A 15,028-nucleotide genomic window follows, 5' to 3' on the forward strand; every position below is an offset into this window, starting at 1 on the left:
AAGCCAGGCCGAAAAAAAAAGAGAATAAAAATAATTTCCTTCCTATCCGTTCGAACCCGACCCGAGTTAGAAAATTAAAAAATAAATGCAAAAAAATTCTAAAAATTAAAAAACGTCGTCCAGGCTTCATTTCAAGACGAAATGGGTCAGGACAGGGCGAAAAATAGGGAACAAAAATAATTTCCTACCTATCTGTTCAAACCCGACCCGAGTTAGAAAATTCAAATATAAATGCAAAAAAATTAGAAAAATTAAAAAACATCATCCGTGCTTCATTTCAAGACAAAAAGGGGCAAGACAGTCCGGAAAAAAAGAGAACAAAAATAATTTCCTTCCTATCCGTTCGAACCCGACCCGAGTTAGGAAATTCTAAAATAAATGCAAAAAAATTTTAAAAATTAAAAAGCATCATCCAGGCTTCATTTCAACCCGAAATGGGTCAGAAAAGGCCGAAAAATAGAGAACGAAAAAAATTTCCTACCAATCCGTTCCAACCTGACCCGAGTTAGAAAATTCAAAAATAAATGCAAAAAATTCTAAAAATTAAAAATCGTCATCCAGGCTTAATTTCAAGACGAAACGTGTCAGGACAGGGCGAAAAATAGAGAACAAAAAAAATTTCCTACCTATTCGTTCAAACCCGACCCGAGTTAGAAAATTCAAATATAAATGCAAAAAAATTTTAAAAATTAAAAAACATCATCCAGGCTACATTTCAAGACCAAACGGGCCATGACATGCTGAAAAAAAGAGAACAAAAATAATTTCCTTCCTATCCGTTCGAACCCGACCCGAGTTACAAAATTCAAAAATTAATGCAAAAAAAATTTAAAAACATCATCAAGGCTTCATTTCAAGACGAAACAGGTCAGGACAGGCCGAAAAATAGAGAACAAAAAAAATTTCCTACCTATCCGTTCGAATCCGACCCGAGTTAGAAAATTCAAATATAATAGCAAAAAAATTATAAAAATTTAAAGACATCATCCAGGCTTCGTTTCAAGATAAACCGGCCCAGACAGGCCGAAAAAAAGAGAACCAAAATAATTTCCTTCCTATCCGTTCAAACCCGACCCGAGTTAGAAAATTCAAAAATAAATGCAAAAATATTCTTCAAATTAAAAAACATCATCTAGGTTTCATTTCAAGACGAAATGGGTGAAGACAATTCGAAAAATAAAGAACAAAAAAAATTTCCAACCTATCCGTTCGAACCCGACCCGAGTTAGGAAATTCAAATATAAATGCAAAAAAATTTTAAAAATTAAAAAATATCATTCATGCTTCATTTCAAAACGAAACGGGCCAAGAGAGGCCGAAAAATAGAGAAAAAAAATAATTTCCTTCCTATCCGTTCGAACCCGATCCGAGTTAGAAAATTCGAAAATAAATGCAAAAAAATTTTAAAAATTAAAAAGCATCATCCAGGCTTCATTTCAACACAAAACGGGTCAGAAAAGGCCGAGAAATAGAGAACAAAAAAATTTCCTACCTATACGTTCGAACCCGACCCGAGTTAGAAAATTCAAATATAAGTGCAAAAAAATTATAAAAATTAAAAAACATCATCCAGGCTTCATTTCAAGACCAAACGGGCCAAGACAGGCCGAAAAAAAGAGAGAATAAAAATAATTTCCTTCCTATCCGTTCGAACCCGACCCGAGTTAGAAAATTAAAAAATAAATGCAAAAAAATTCTAAAAATTAAAAAACGTCGTCCAGGCTTCATTTCAAGACGAAACGGGTCAGGACAGGGCGAAAAATAGGGAAATAAAATAATTTCCTACCTATCTGTTCAAACCCGACCCGAGTTAGAAAATTCAAATATAAATGCAAAAAAATTATAAAAATTAAAAAACATCATCCGTGCTTCATTTCAAGACAAAAAGGGGCAAGACAGTCCGGAAAAAAAGAGAACAAAAATAATTTCCTTCCTATCCGTTCGAACCCGACCCGAGTTAGGAAATTCTAAAATAAACGCAAAAAAATTTTAAAAATTAAAAAGCATCATCCAGGCTTCATTTCAACACGAAATGGGTCAGAAAAGGCCGAAAAATAGAGAACGAAAAAAATTTCCTACCAATCCGTTCCAACCTGACCCGAGTTAGAAAATTCAAAAATAAATGCAAAAAAATTCTAAAAATTAAAAATCGTCATCCAGGCTTAATTTCAAGACGAAACGTGTCAGGACAGGGCGAAAAATAGAGAACAAAAAAAATTTCCTACCTATTCGTTCAAACCCGACCCGAGTTAGAAAATTCAAATATAACTGCAAAAAAATTTTAAAAATTAAAAAACATCATCCAGGCTACATTTCAAGACCAAACGGGCAATGACAGGCTGAAAAAAAGAGAACAAAAATAATTTCCTTCCTATCCGTTCGAACCCGACCCGAGTTAAAAATTCAAAAATTAATGCAAAAAAAATTTAAAAACATCATCAAGGCTTCATTTCAAGACGAAACAGGTCAGGACAGGCCGAAAAATAGAGAACAAAAAAATTTCCTACCTATCCGTTCGAATCCGACCCGAGTTAGAAAATTCAAATATAATAGCAAAAAAATTATAAAAATTTAAAGACATCATCCAGGCTTCGTTTCAAGATAAACCGGCCCAGACAGGCCGAAAAAAAGAGAACCAAAATAATTTCCTTCATATCCGTTCAAACCCGACCCGAGTTAGAAAATTCAAAAATAAATGCAAAAAAATTCTTCAAATTAAAAAACATCATCTAGGTTTCATTTCAAGACGAAACGGGTGAAGACAATTCGAAAAATAAAGAACAAAAAAAATTTCCAACCTATCCATTCGAACCCGACCCGAGTTAGGAAATTCAAATATAAATGCAAAAAAATTTTAAAAATTAAAAAATATCATTCATGCTTCATTTCAAAACGAAACGGGCCAAGAGAGGCCGAAAAATAGAGAAAAAAAATAATTTCCTTCCTATCCGTTCGAACCCGACCCGAGTTAGAAAATTCGAAAATAAATGCAAAAAAATTTTAAAAATTAAAAAGCATCATCCAGGCTTCATTTCAACACACAACGGGTCAGAAAAGGCCGAGAAATAGATAACAAAAAAATTTCCTACCTATCCGTTCGAACCCGACCCGAGTTAGAAAATTCAAATATAAGTGCAAAAAAATTATAAAAATTAAAAAACATCATCCAGGCTTCATTTCAAGACCAAACGGGCCAAGACAGGCCGAAAAAAAAGAGAATAAAAATAATTTCCTTCCTATCCGTTAGAACCCGACCCGAGTTAGAAAATTAAAAAATAAATGCAAAAAAATTCTAAAAATTAAAAAACGTCGTCCATGCTTCATTTAAAGACGAAACGGGTCAGGACAGGGCGAAAAATAGGGAAATAAAATAATTTCCTACCTATCTGTTCAAACCCGACCCGAGTTAGAAAATTCAAATATAAATGCAAAAAAATTATAAAAATTAAAAAACATCATCCGTGCTTCATTTCAAGACAAAAAGGGGCAAGACAGTCCGGAAAAAAAGAGAACAAAAATAATTTCCTTCCTATCCGTTCGAACCCGACCCGAGTTAGGAAATTCTAAAATAAATGCAAAAAAATTTTAAAAATTAAAAAGCATCATCCAGGCTTCATTTCAACCCGAAATGGGTCAGAAAAGGCCGAAAAATAGAGAACGAAAAAAATTTCCTACCAATCCGTTCCAACCTGACCCGAGTTAGAAAATTCAAAAATAAATGCAAAAAATTCTAAAAATTAAAAATCGTCATCCAGGCTTAATTTCAAGACGAAACGTGTCAGGACAGGGCGAAAAATAGAGAACAAAAAAAATTTCCTACCTATTCGTTCAAACCCGACCCGAGTTAGAAAATTCAAATATAAATGCAAAAAAATTTTAAAAATTAAAAAACATCATCCAGGCTACATTTCAAGACCAAACGGGCCATGACAGGCTGAAAAAAAGAGAACAAAAATAATTTCCTTCCTATCCGTTCGAACCCGACCCGAGTTACAAAATTCAAAAATTAATGCAAAAAAAATTTAAAAACATCATCAAGGCTTCATTTCAAGACGAAACAGGTCAGGACAGGCCGAAAAATAGAGAACAAAAAAAATTTCCTACCTATCCGTTCGAATCCGACCCGAGTTAGAAAATTCAAATATAATAGCAAAAAAATTATAAAAATTTAAAGACATCATCCAGGCTTCGTTTCAAGATAAACCGGCCCAGACAGGCCGAAAAAAAGAGAACCAAAATAATTTCCTTCCTATCCGTTCAAACCCGACCCGAGTTAGAAAATTCAAAAATAAATGCAAAAATATTCTTCAAATTAAAAAACATCATCTAGGTTTCATTTCAAGACGAAACGGGTGAAGACAATTCGAAAAATAAAGAACAAAAAAAATTTCCAACCTATCCGTTCGAACCCGACCCGAGTTAGGAAATTCAAATATAAATGCAAAAAAATTTTAAAAATTAAAAAATATCATTCATGCTTCATTTCAAAACGAAACGGGCCAAGAGAGGCCGAAAAATAGAGAAAAAAAATAATTTCCTTCCTATCCGTTCGAACCCGACCCGAGTTAGAAAATTCGAAAATAAATGCAAAAAAATTTTAAAAATTAAAAAGCATCATCCAGGCTTCATTTCAACACAAAACGGGTCAGAAAAGGCCGAGAAATAGAGAACAAAAAAATTTCCTACCTATACGTTCGAACCCGACCCGAGTTAGAAAATTCAAATATAAGTGCAAAAAAATTATAAAAATTAAAAAACATCATCCAGGCTTCATTTCAAGACCAAACGGGCCAAGACAGGCCGAAAAAAAGAGAGAATAAAAATAATTTCCTTCCTATCCGTTCGAACCCGACCCGAGTTAGAAAATTAAAAAATAAATGCAAAAAAATTCTAAAAATTAAAAAACGTCGTCCAGGCTTCATTTCAAGACGAAACGGGTCAGGACAGGGCGAAAAATAGGGAAATAAAATAATTTCCTACCTATCTGTTCAAACCCGACCCGAGTTAGAAAATTCAAATATAAATGCAAAAAAATTATAAAAATTAAAAAACATCATCCGTGCTTCATTTCAAGACAAAAAGGGGCAAGACAGTCCGGAAAAAAAGAGAACAAAAATAATTTCCTTCCTATCCGTTCGAACCCGACCCGAGTTAGGAAATTCTAAAATAAACGCAAAAAAATTTTAAAAATTAAAAAGCATCATCCAGGCTTCATTTCAACACGAAATGGGTCAGAAAAGGCCGAAAAATAGAGAACGAAAAAAATTTCCTACCAATCCGTTCCAACCTGACCCGAGTTAGAAAATTCAAAAATAAATGCAAAAAAATTCTAAAAATTAAAAATCGTCATCCAGGCTTAATTTCAAGACGAAACGTGTCAGGACAGGGCGAAAAATAGAGAACAAAAAAAATTTCCTACCTATTCGTTCAAACCCGACCCGAGTTAGAAAATTCAAATATAACTGCAAAAAAATTTTAAAAATTAAAAAACATCATCCAGGCTACATTTCAAGACCAAACGGGCAATGACAGGCTGAAAAAAAGAGAACAAAAATAATTTCCTTCCTATCCGTTCGAACCCGACCCGAGTTAAAAATTCAAAAATTAATGCAAAAAAAATTTAAAAACATCATCAAGGCTTCATTTCAAGACGAAACAGGTCAGGACAGGCCGAAAAATAGAGAACAAAAAAATTTCCTACCTATCCGTTCGAATCCGACCCGAGTTAGAAAATTCAAATATAATAGCAAAAAAATTATAAAAATTTAAAGACATCATCCAGGCTTCGTTTCAAGATAAACCGGCCCAGACAGGCCGAAAAAAAGAGAACCAAAATAATTTCCTTCATATCCGTTCAAACCCGACCCGAGTTAGAAAATTCAAAAATAAATGCAAAAAAATTCTTCAAATTAAAAAACATCATCTAGGTTTCATTTCAAGACGAAACGGGTGAAGACAATTCGAAAAATAAAGAACAAAAAAAATTTCCAACCTATCCGTTCGAACCCGACCCGAGTTAGGAAATTCAAATATAAATGCAAAAAAATTTTAAAAATTAAAAAATATCATTCATGCTTCATTTCAAAACGAAACGGGCCAAGAGAGGCCGAAAAATAGAGAAAAAAAATAATTTCCTTCCTATCCGTTCGAACCCGACCCGAGTTAGAAAATTCGAAAATAAATGCAAAAAAATTTTAAAAATTAAAAAGCATCATCCAGGCTTCATTTCAACACACAACGGGTCAGAAAAGGCCGAGAAATAGATAACAAAAAAATTTCCTACCTATCCGTTCGAACCCGACCCGAGTTAGAAAATTCAAATATAAGTGCAAAAAAATTATAAAAATTAAAAAACATCATCCAGGCTTCATTTCAAGACCAAACGGGCCAAGACAGGCCGAAAAAAAAGAGAATAAAAATAATTTCCTTCCTATCCGTTAGAACCCGACCCGAGTTAGAAAATTAAAAAATAAATGCAAAAAAATTCTAAAAATTAAAAAACGTCGTCCATGCTTCATTTAAAGACGAAACGGGTCAGGACAGGGCGAAAAATAGGGAACAAAAATAATTTCCTACCTATCTGTTCAAACCCGACCCGAGTTAGAAAATTCAAATATAAATGCAAAAAAATTATAAAAATTAAAAAACATCATCCGTGCTTCATTTCAAGACAAAATGGGGCAAGACAGTCCGGAAAAAAAGAGAAGAAAAATAATTTCCTTCCTATCCGTTCGAACCCGACCCGAGTTGGGAAATTCTAAAATAAATGCAAAAAAATTTTAAAAATTAAAAAGCATCATCCAGGCTTCATTTCAACACGAAATGGGTCAGAAAAGGCCGAAAAATAGAGAACGAAAAAAATTTCCTACCAATCCGTTCCAACCCGACTCGAGTTAGAAAATTCAAATATAAATGCAAAAAAATTATAAAAATTAAAAAACATCATCCAGGCTTCATTTCAAGACCAAACGGGCCAAGACAGGCCGAAAAAAAGAGAATAAAAATAATTTCCTTCCTATCCGTTCGAACCCGATCCGTGTTAGAAAATTCAAAAATAAATGCAAAAAAATTCTTAAAATTAAAAAACATCATCTAGGTTTCATTTCAAGACGAAACGGGTGAAGAAAGGCCGAAAAATAGAGAACAAAAAAAATTTTCCTCCTATCCGTTCGAACCAGACCCGAGTTATAAAATTCAAATATAAATGGAAAAAAATTCTTAAAATTAAAAAACATCATCCATGCTTCATTTCAAGACGAAACGGGCCAAGACAGGCCGAAAAATAGAGAAAAAAAAATAATTTCCTTTCTATCCGTTCGAACCCGATCCGAGTTAGAAAATTCAAAAATAAATTCAAAAAAATTCTAAAAATTAAAAATCGTCATCCAGGCTTAATTTCAAGACGAAACGTGTCAGGACAGGGCGAAAAATAGAGAACAAAAAAAATTTCCTACCTATTCGTTCAAACCCGACCCGAGTTAGAAAATTCAAATATAAATGCAAAAAAATTTTGAAAAGTAAAAAACATCATCCAGGCTACATTTCAAGACCAAACGGGCCATGACAGGCTGAAAAAAAGAGAACAAAAATAATTTCCTTCCTATCCGTTCGAACCCGACCCGAGTTACAAAATTCAAAAATTAATGCAAAAAAAATTTAAAAACATCATCAAGGCTTCATTTCAAGACGAAACAGGTCAGGACAGGCCGAAAAATAGAGAACAAAAAAAATTTCCTACCTATCCGTTCGAACTCGACCCGAGTTAGAAAATTCAAATATAAGTGCAAAAAAATTATAAAAATTAAAAAACATCATCCATGCTTCATTTCAAGGCCAAACGGGCCAAGACAGGCCGAAAAAAAAGAGAATAAAAATAATTTCCTTCCTATCCGTTCGAACCCGACCCGAGTTAGAAAATTAAAAAATAAATGCAAAAAAATTCTAAAAATTAAAAAACGTCGTCCAGGCTTCATTTCAAGACGAAACCGGTCAGGACAGGGCGAAAAATAGGGAACAAAAATAATTTCCTACCTATCTGTTCAAACCCGACCCGAGTTAGAAAATTCAAATATAAATGCAAAAAAATTGTAAAAATTAAAAAACATCATCCGTGCTTCATTTCAAGACAAAACGGGGCAAGACAGGCCAAAAAAAAAGAGAACAAAAATAATTTCCTTCCTATCCGTTCGAACCCGACCCGAGTTAGGAAATTCTAAAATAAATGCAAAAAAATTTTAAAAATTAAAAAGCATCATCCAGGCTTCATTTCAACACGAAATGGGTTAGAAAAGGCCGAAAAATAGAGAACGAAAAAAATTTCCTACCTATCCGTTCGAACCCGACCCGAGTTAGAAAATTCAAATATAAATGCAAAAAAATTTTAAAAATTAAAAAACATCATCCAGGCTTCATTTCAAGACCAAACGGGCCAAGACTGGTAAAAAAAAAGAGAGAATAAAAAAAATTTCATTCCTATCCGTTTAAACCCGACCCGATTTAGAAAATTCAAAAATAAATGCAAAAAAATTCTAAAAATTAAAAAACGTCATCCAGGCTTCATTTCAAGTCGAAACGGGTCAGGACAGGGCGAAAAATAGAGAACAAAAAAAATTTCCTACCTATCCGTTCGAACCCGACCCGAGTTAGAAAATTCAAATATAAATGAAAAAAAATTCTTAAAATTAAAAAACATCATGCAGACATCATTTTAAGATGAAACGGGTTAGGACAGGCCGAAAAATAGAGACCAAAAAAAATTTCATACCTATCCGTTCGAACCCGACACGAGTTAGAAAATTCAAATATAAATGAAAAAAAATTCTTAAAATTAAAAAACATCATGCAGACATCATTTTAAAATGAAACGGGTTAGGACAGGCCAAAAAATAGAGACCAAAAAAAATTTCATACCTATGTGTTCGAACCCGACCCGAGTTAGAAAATTCAAATATAAATGCAAAGAAATTATAAAAATTAAAAAACATCATCCAGGCTTCATTTCAAGACCAAACGGGCCAAGACAGGCCGAAAAAAAGAGAATAAAAATAATTTCCTTCCTATCCGTTTAAACCCGACCCGATTTAGAAAATTCAAAAATAAATGCAAAAAAATTCTTAAAATTAAAAAACATCATCTAGGTTTCATTTCAAGGCGAAACGGGTGAAGAAAGGCCGAAAAATCGAGAAAAAAAAAAATTTTCCTCCTATCCGTTCGAACCAGACCCGAGTTATAAAATTCAAATATAAATGGAAAAAAATTCTTAAAATTAAAAAACATCATCCATGCTTCATTTCAAGACGAAACGGGCCAAGACAGGCCGAAAAATAGAGAAAAAAAATAATTTCCTTTCTATCCGTTCGAACCCGATCCGAGTTAGAAAATTCAAAAATAAATGCAAAAAAATTCTAAAAATTAAAAATCGTCATCCAGGCTTAATTTCAAGACGAAACGTGTCAGGACAGGGCAAAAAATAGAGAACAAAAAAAATTTCCTACCTATTCGTTCACACCCGACCCGAGTTAGAAAATTCAAATATAAATGCAAAAAAATTTTAAAAATTAAAAAACATCATCCAGGCTACATTTCAAGACCAAACGGGCCATGACAGGCTGAAAAAAAGAGAACAAAAATAATTTCCTTCCTATCCGTTCGAACCCGACCCGAGTTACAAAATTCAAAAATTAATGCAAAAAAAATTTAAAAACATCATCAAGGCTTCATTTCAAGACGAAACAGGTCAGGACAGGCCGAAAAATAGAGAACAAAAAAAATTTCCTACCTATCTGTTCGAATCCGACCCGAGTTAGAAAATTCAAATATAATAGCAAAAAAATTATAAAAATTTAAAGACATCATCTAGGCTTCGTTTCAAGATAAACCGGCCCAGACAGGCCGAAAAAAAGAGAACCAAAATAATTTCCTTCCTATCCGTTCAAACCCGACCCGATTTAGAAAATTCAAAAATAAATGCAAAAAAATTCTTCAAATTAAAAAACATCATCTAGGTTTCATTTCAAGACGAAACGGGTGAAGACAATTCGAAAAATAAAGAACAAAAAAAATTTCCAACCTATCCGTTCGAACCCGACCCGAGTTAGGAAATTCAAATATAAATGCAAAAAAATTTTAAAAATTAAAAAACATCATTCATGCTTCATTTCAAAACGAAACGGGCCAAGACAGGCCGAAAAAAAAGAAAATAAAAATAATTTCCTTCCTATCCGTTCGAACCCGACCCGAGTTCGAAAATTAAAAAATAAATGCAAAAAAATTCTAAAAATTAAAAAACGTCGTCCAGGCTTCATTTCAAGACGAAACGGGTCAGGACAGGGCGAAAAATAGGGAACAAAAATAATTTCCTACCAATCTGTTCAAACCCGACCCGAGTTAGAAAATTCAAATATAAATGCAAAAAAATTATAAAAATTAAAAAACATCATCCGTGCTTCATTTCAAGACAAAACGGGGCAAGACAGTCCGGAAAAAAAGAGAACAAAAATAATTTCCTTCCTATCCGTTCGAACCCGACCCGAGTTAGGAAATTCTAAAATAAATGCAAAAAAATTTTAAAAATTAAAAAGCATCATCCAGGCTTCATTTCAACACGAAATGGATCAGAAAAGGCCGAAAAATAGAGAACGAAAAAAATTTCCTACCAATCCGTTCCAACCCGACCCGAGTTAGAAAATTCAAATATAAATGCAAAAAAATTATAAAAATTAAAAAACAACATCCAGGCTTCATTTCAAGACCAAACGGGCCAAGACAGGCCGAAAAAAAGAGAATAAAAATAATTTCCTTCCTATCCGTTCGAACCCGACCCGAGTTACAAAATTAAAAAATAAATGCAAAAAAATTCTAAAAATTAAAAAACGTCATCCAGGCTTCATTTCAAGACGAAACGGGTCTGGACAGGCAAAAAATAGGGAACAAAAATAATTTCCTACCTATCTGTTCAAACCCGACCCGAGTTAGAAAATTCAAATATAAATGCAAAAAAATTATAAAAATTAAAAAACATCATCCGTGCTTCATTTCAAGACAAAACGGGGCAAGACAGGCCAAAAAAAAAGAGAACAAAAATAATTTCCTTCCTATCCGTTCGAACCCGACCCGAGTTAGGAAATTCTAAAATAAATGCAAAAAAATTTTAAAAATTAAAAAGCATCATCTAGGCTTCATTTCAACACAAAGCGGGTCAGAAAAGGCCGAGAAATAGAGAACAAAAAAATTTCCTACCTATCCATTCGAACCCGACCCGAGTTAGAAAATTCAAATATAAGTGCAAAAAAATTATAAAAATTAAAAAACATCATCCAGGCTTCATTTCAAGACCAAACGGGCCGAGACAGGCCTAAAAAAAAGAGAATAAAAATAATTTCCTTCCTATCCGTTCGAACCCGACCCGAGTTAGAAAATTAAAAAATAAATGCAAAAAAATTCTAAAAATTAAAAAACGTCGTCCAGGCTTCATTTCAAGACGAAACGGGTCAGGAAAGGGCGAAAAATAGGGAACAAAAATAATTTCCAACCTATCTGTTCAAACCCGACCCGAGTTAGAAAATTCAAATATAAATGCAAAAAAATTATAAAAATTAAAAAACATCATCCGTGCTTCATTTCAAGACAAAACGGGGCAAGACAGTCCGGAAAAAAAGAGAACAAAAATAATTTCCTTCCTATCCGTTCGAACCCGACCCGAGTTAGGAAATTCTAAAATAAATGCAAAAAAATTTTAAAAATTAAAAAGCATCATCCAGGCTTCATTTCAACACGAAATGGGTCAGAAAAGGCCGAAAAATAGAGAACGAAAAAAATTTCCTACCAATCCGTTCCAACCCGACCCGAGTTAGAAAATTCAAATATAAATGCAAAAAAATTATAAAAATTAAAAAACATCATCCAGGCTTCATTTCAATACCAAACGGGCCAAGACAGGCCGAAAAAAAGAGAATAAAAATAATTTCCTTCCTATCCGTTCGAACCCGACCCGAGTTAGAAAATTAAAAAATAAATGCAAAAAAATTCTAAAAATTAAAAAACGTCGTCCAGGCTTCATTTCAAGACGAAACGGGTCAGGACAGGGCGAAAAATAGGGAACAAAAATAATTTCCTACCTATCTGTTCAAACCCGACCCGAGTTAGAAAATTCAAATATAAATGCAAAAAAATTATAAAAATTAAAAAACATCATCCGTGCTTCATTTCAAGACAAAACGGGGCAAGACAGTCCGGAAAAAAAGAGAACAAAAATAATTTCCTTCCTATCTGTTCGAACCCGACCCGAGTTAGGAAATTCTAAAATAAATGGAAAAAAATTTTAAAAATTAAAAAGCATCATCCAGGCTTCATTTCAACACGAAATGGATCAGAAAAGGCCGAAAAATAGAGAACGAAAAAAATTTCCTACCAATCCGTTCCAACCCGACCCGAGTTAGAAAATTCAAATATAATTGCAAAAAAATTATAAAAATTAAAAAACATCATCCAGGCTTCATTTCAAGACCAAACGGGCCAAGACAGGCCGAAAAAAGGAGAATAAAAATAATTTCCTTCCTATCCGTTCGAACCCGACCCGAGTTACAAAATTAAAAAATAAATGCAAAAAAATTCTAAAAATTAAAAAACGTCATCCAGGCTTCATTTCAAGACGAAACGGGTCTGGACAGGTGAAAAATAGGGAACAAAAATAATTTCCTACGTATCTGTTCAAACCCGACCCGAGTTAGAAAATTCAAATATAAATGCAAAAAAATTATAAAAATTAAAAAACATCATCCGTGCTTCATTTCAAGACAAAACGGGGCAAGGCAGGCCAAAAAAAAAGAGAACAAAAATAATTTCCTTCCTATCCATTCGAACCCGACCCGAGTTAGGAAATTCTAAAATAAATGCAAAAAAGTTTTAAAAATTAAAAAGCATCATCCAGGCTTCATTTCAACACGAAATGGGTTAGAAAAGGCCGAAAAATAGAGAACGAAAAAAATTTCCTACCTATCCGTTCGAACCCAACCCGAGTTAGAAAATTCAAATATAAATGCAAAAAATTTTAAAAATTAAAAAACATCATCCAGACTTCATTTCAAGACCAAACGGGCCATGACAGGCTGAAAAAAAGAGAACAAAAATAATTTCCTTCCTATCCGTTCGAACCCGACCCGAGTTACAAAATTCAAAAATTAATGCAAAAAAAATTTAAAAACATCATCAAGGCTTCATTTCTAGACGAAACAGGTCAGGTCAGGCCGAAAAATAGAGAACAAAAAAAATTTCCTACCTATCCGTTCGAATCCGACCCGAGTTAGAAAATTCAAATATAATAGCAAAAAAATTATAAAAATTTAAAGACATCATCTAGGCTTCGTTTCAAGATAAACCGGCCCAGACAGGCCGAAAAAAAGAGAACCAAAATAATTTCCTTCCTATCCGTTCAAACCCGACCCGATTTAGAAAATTCAAAAATAAATGCAAAAAAATTCTTCAAATTAAAAAACATCATCTAGGTTTCATTTCAAGACGAAACGGGTGAAGACAATTCGAAAAATAAAGAACAAAAAAAATTTCCAACCTATCCGTTCGAACCCGACCCGAGTTAGGAAATTCAAATATAAATGCAAAAAAATTTTAAAAATAAAAAAACATCATTCATGCTTCATTTCAAAACGAAACGGGCCAAGACAGGCCGAAAAAAAAGAAAATAAAAATAATTTCCTTCCTATCCGTTCGAACCCGACCCGAGTTCGAAAATTAAAAAATAAATGCAAAAAAATTCTAAAAATTAAAAAACGTCGTCCAGGCTTCATTTCAAGACGAAACGGGTCAGGACAGGGCGAAAAATAGGGAACAAAAATAATTTCCTACCTATCTGTTCAAACCCGACCCGAGTTAGAAAAATCAAATATCAATGCAAAAAAATTATAAAAATTAAAAAACATCATCCGTGCTTCATTTCAAGACAAAACGGGGCAAGACAGTCCGGAAAAAAAGAGAACAAAAATAATTTCCTTCCTATCCGTTCGAACCCGACCCGAGTTAGGAAATTCTAAAATAAATGCAAAAAAATTTTAAAAATTAAAAAGCAACATCCAGGCTTCATTTCAACACGAAATGGGTCAGAAAAGGCCGAAAAATAGAGAACGAAAAAAATTTCCTACCAATCCGTTCCAACCCGACCCGAGTTAGAAAATTCAAATATAAATGCAAAAAAATTATAAAAATTAAAAAACATCATCCAGGCTTCATTTCAAGACCAAACGGGCCAGGACAGGCCGAAAAAAAGAGAATAAAAATAATTTCCTTCCTATCCGTTCGAACCCGACCCGAGTTACAAAATTAAAAAATAAATGCAAAAAAATTCTAAAAATTAAAAAACGTCATCCAGGCTTCATTTCAAGACGAAACGGGTCTGGACAGGCAAAAAATAGGGAACAAAATTAATTTCCTACCTATCTGTTCAAACCCGACCCGAGTTAGAAAATTCAAATATAAATGCAAAAAAATTATAAAAATTAAAAAACATCATCCGTGCTTCATTTCAAGACAAAACGGGGCAAAACAGGCCAAAAAAAAAGAGAACAAAAATAATTTCCTTCCTATCCGTTCGAACCCGACCCGAGTTAGGAAATTCTAAAATAAATGCAAAAAAATTTTAAAAATTAAAAAGCATCATCCAGGCTTCATTTCAACACAAAGCGGGTCAGAAAAGGCCGAGAAATAGAGAACAAAAAAATTTCCTACCTATCCATTCGAACCCGACCCGAGTTAGAAAATTCAAATATAAGTGCAAAAAAATTATAAAAATTAAAAAACATCATCCAGTCTTCATTTCAAGACCAAACGGGCCGAGACAGGCCTAAAAAAAAGAGAATAAAAATAATTTCCTTCCTATCCGTTCGAACCCGACCCGAGTTAGAAAATTAAAAAATAAATGCAAAAAAATTCTAAAAATTAAAAAACGTCGTCCAGGCTTCATTTCAAGACGAAACGGGTCAGGACAGGGCGAAAAATAGGGAACAAAAATAATTTCCAA

This window comes from Quercus robur, chromosome 3 (genome assembly GCF_932294415.1).
Source record: "Quercus robur chromosome 3, dhQueRobu3.1, whole genome shotgun sequence".
Taxonomy (NCBI): Eukaryota; Viridiplantae; Streptophyta; class Magnoliopsida; order Fagales; family Fagaceae; genus Quercus; species Quercus robur.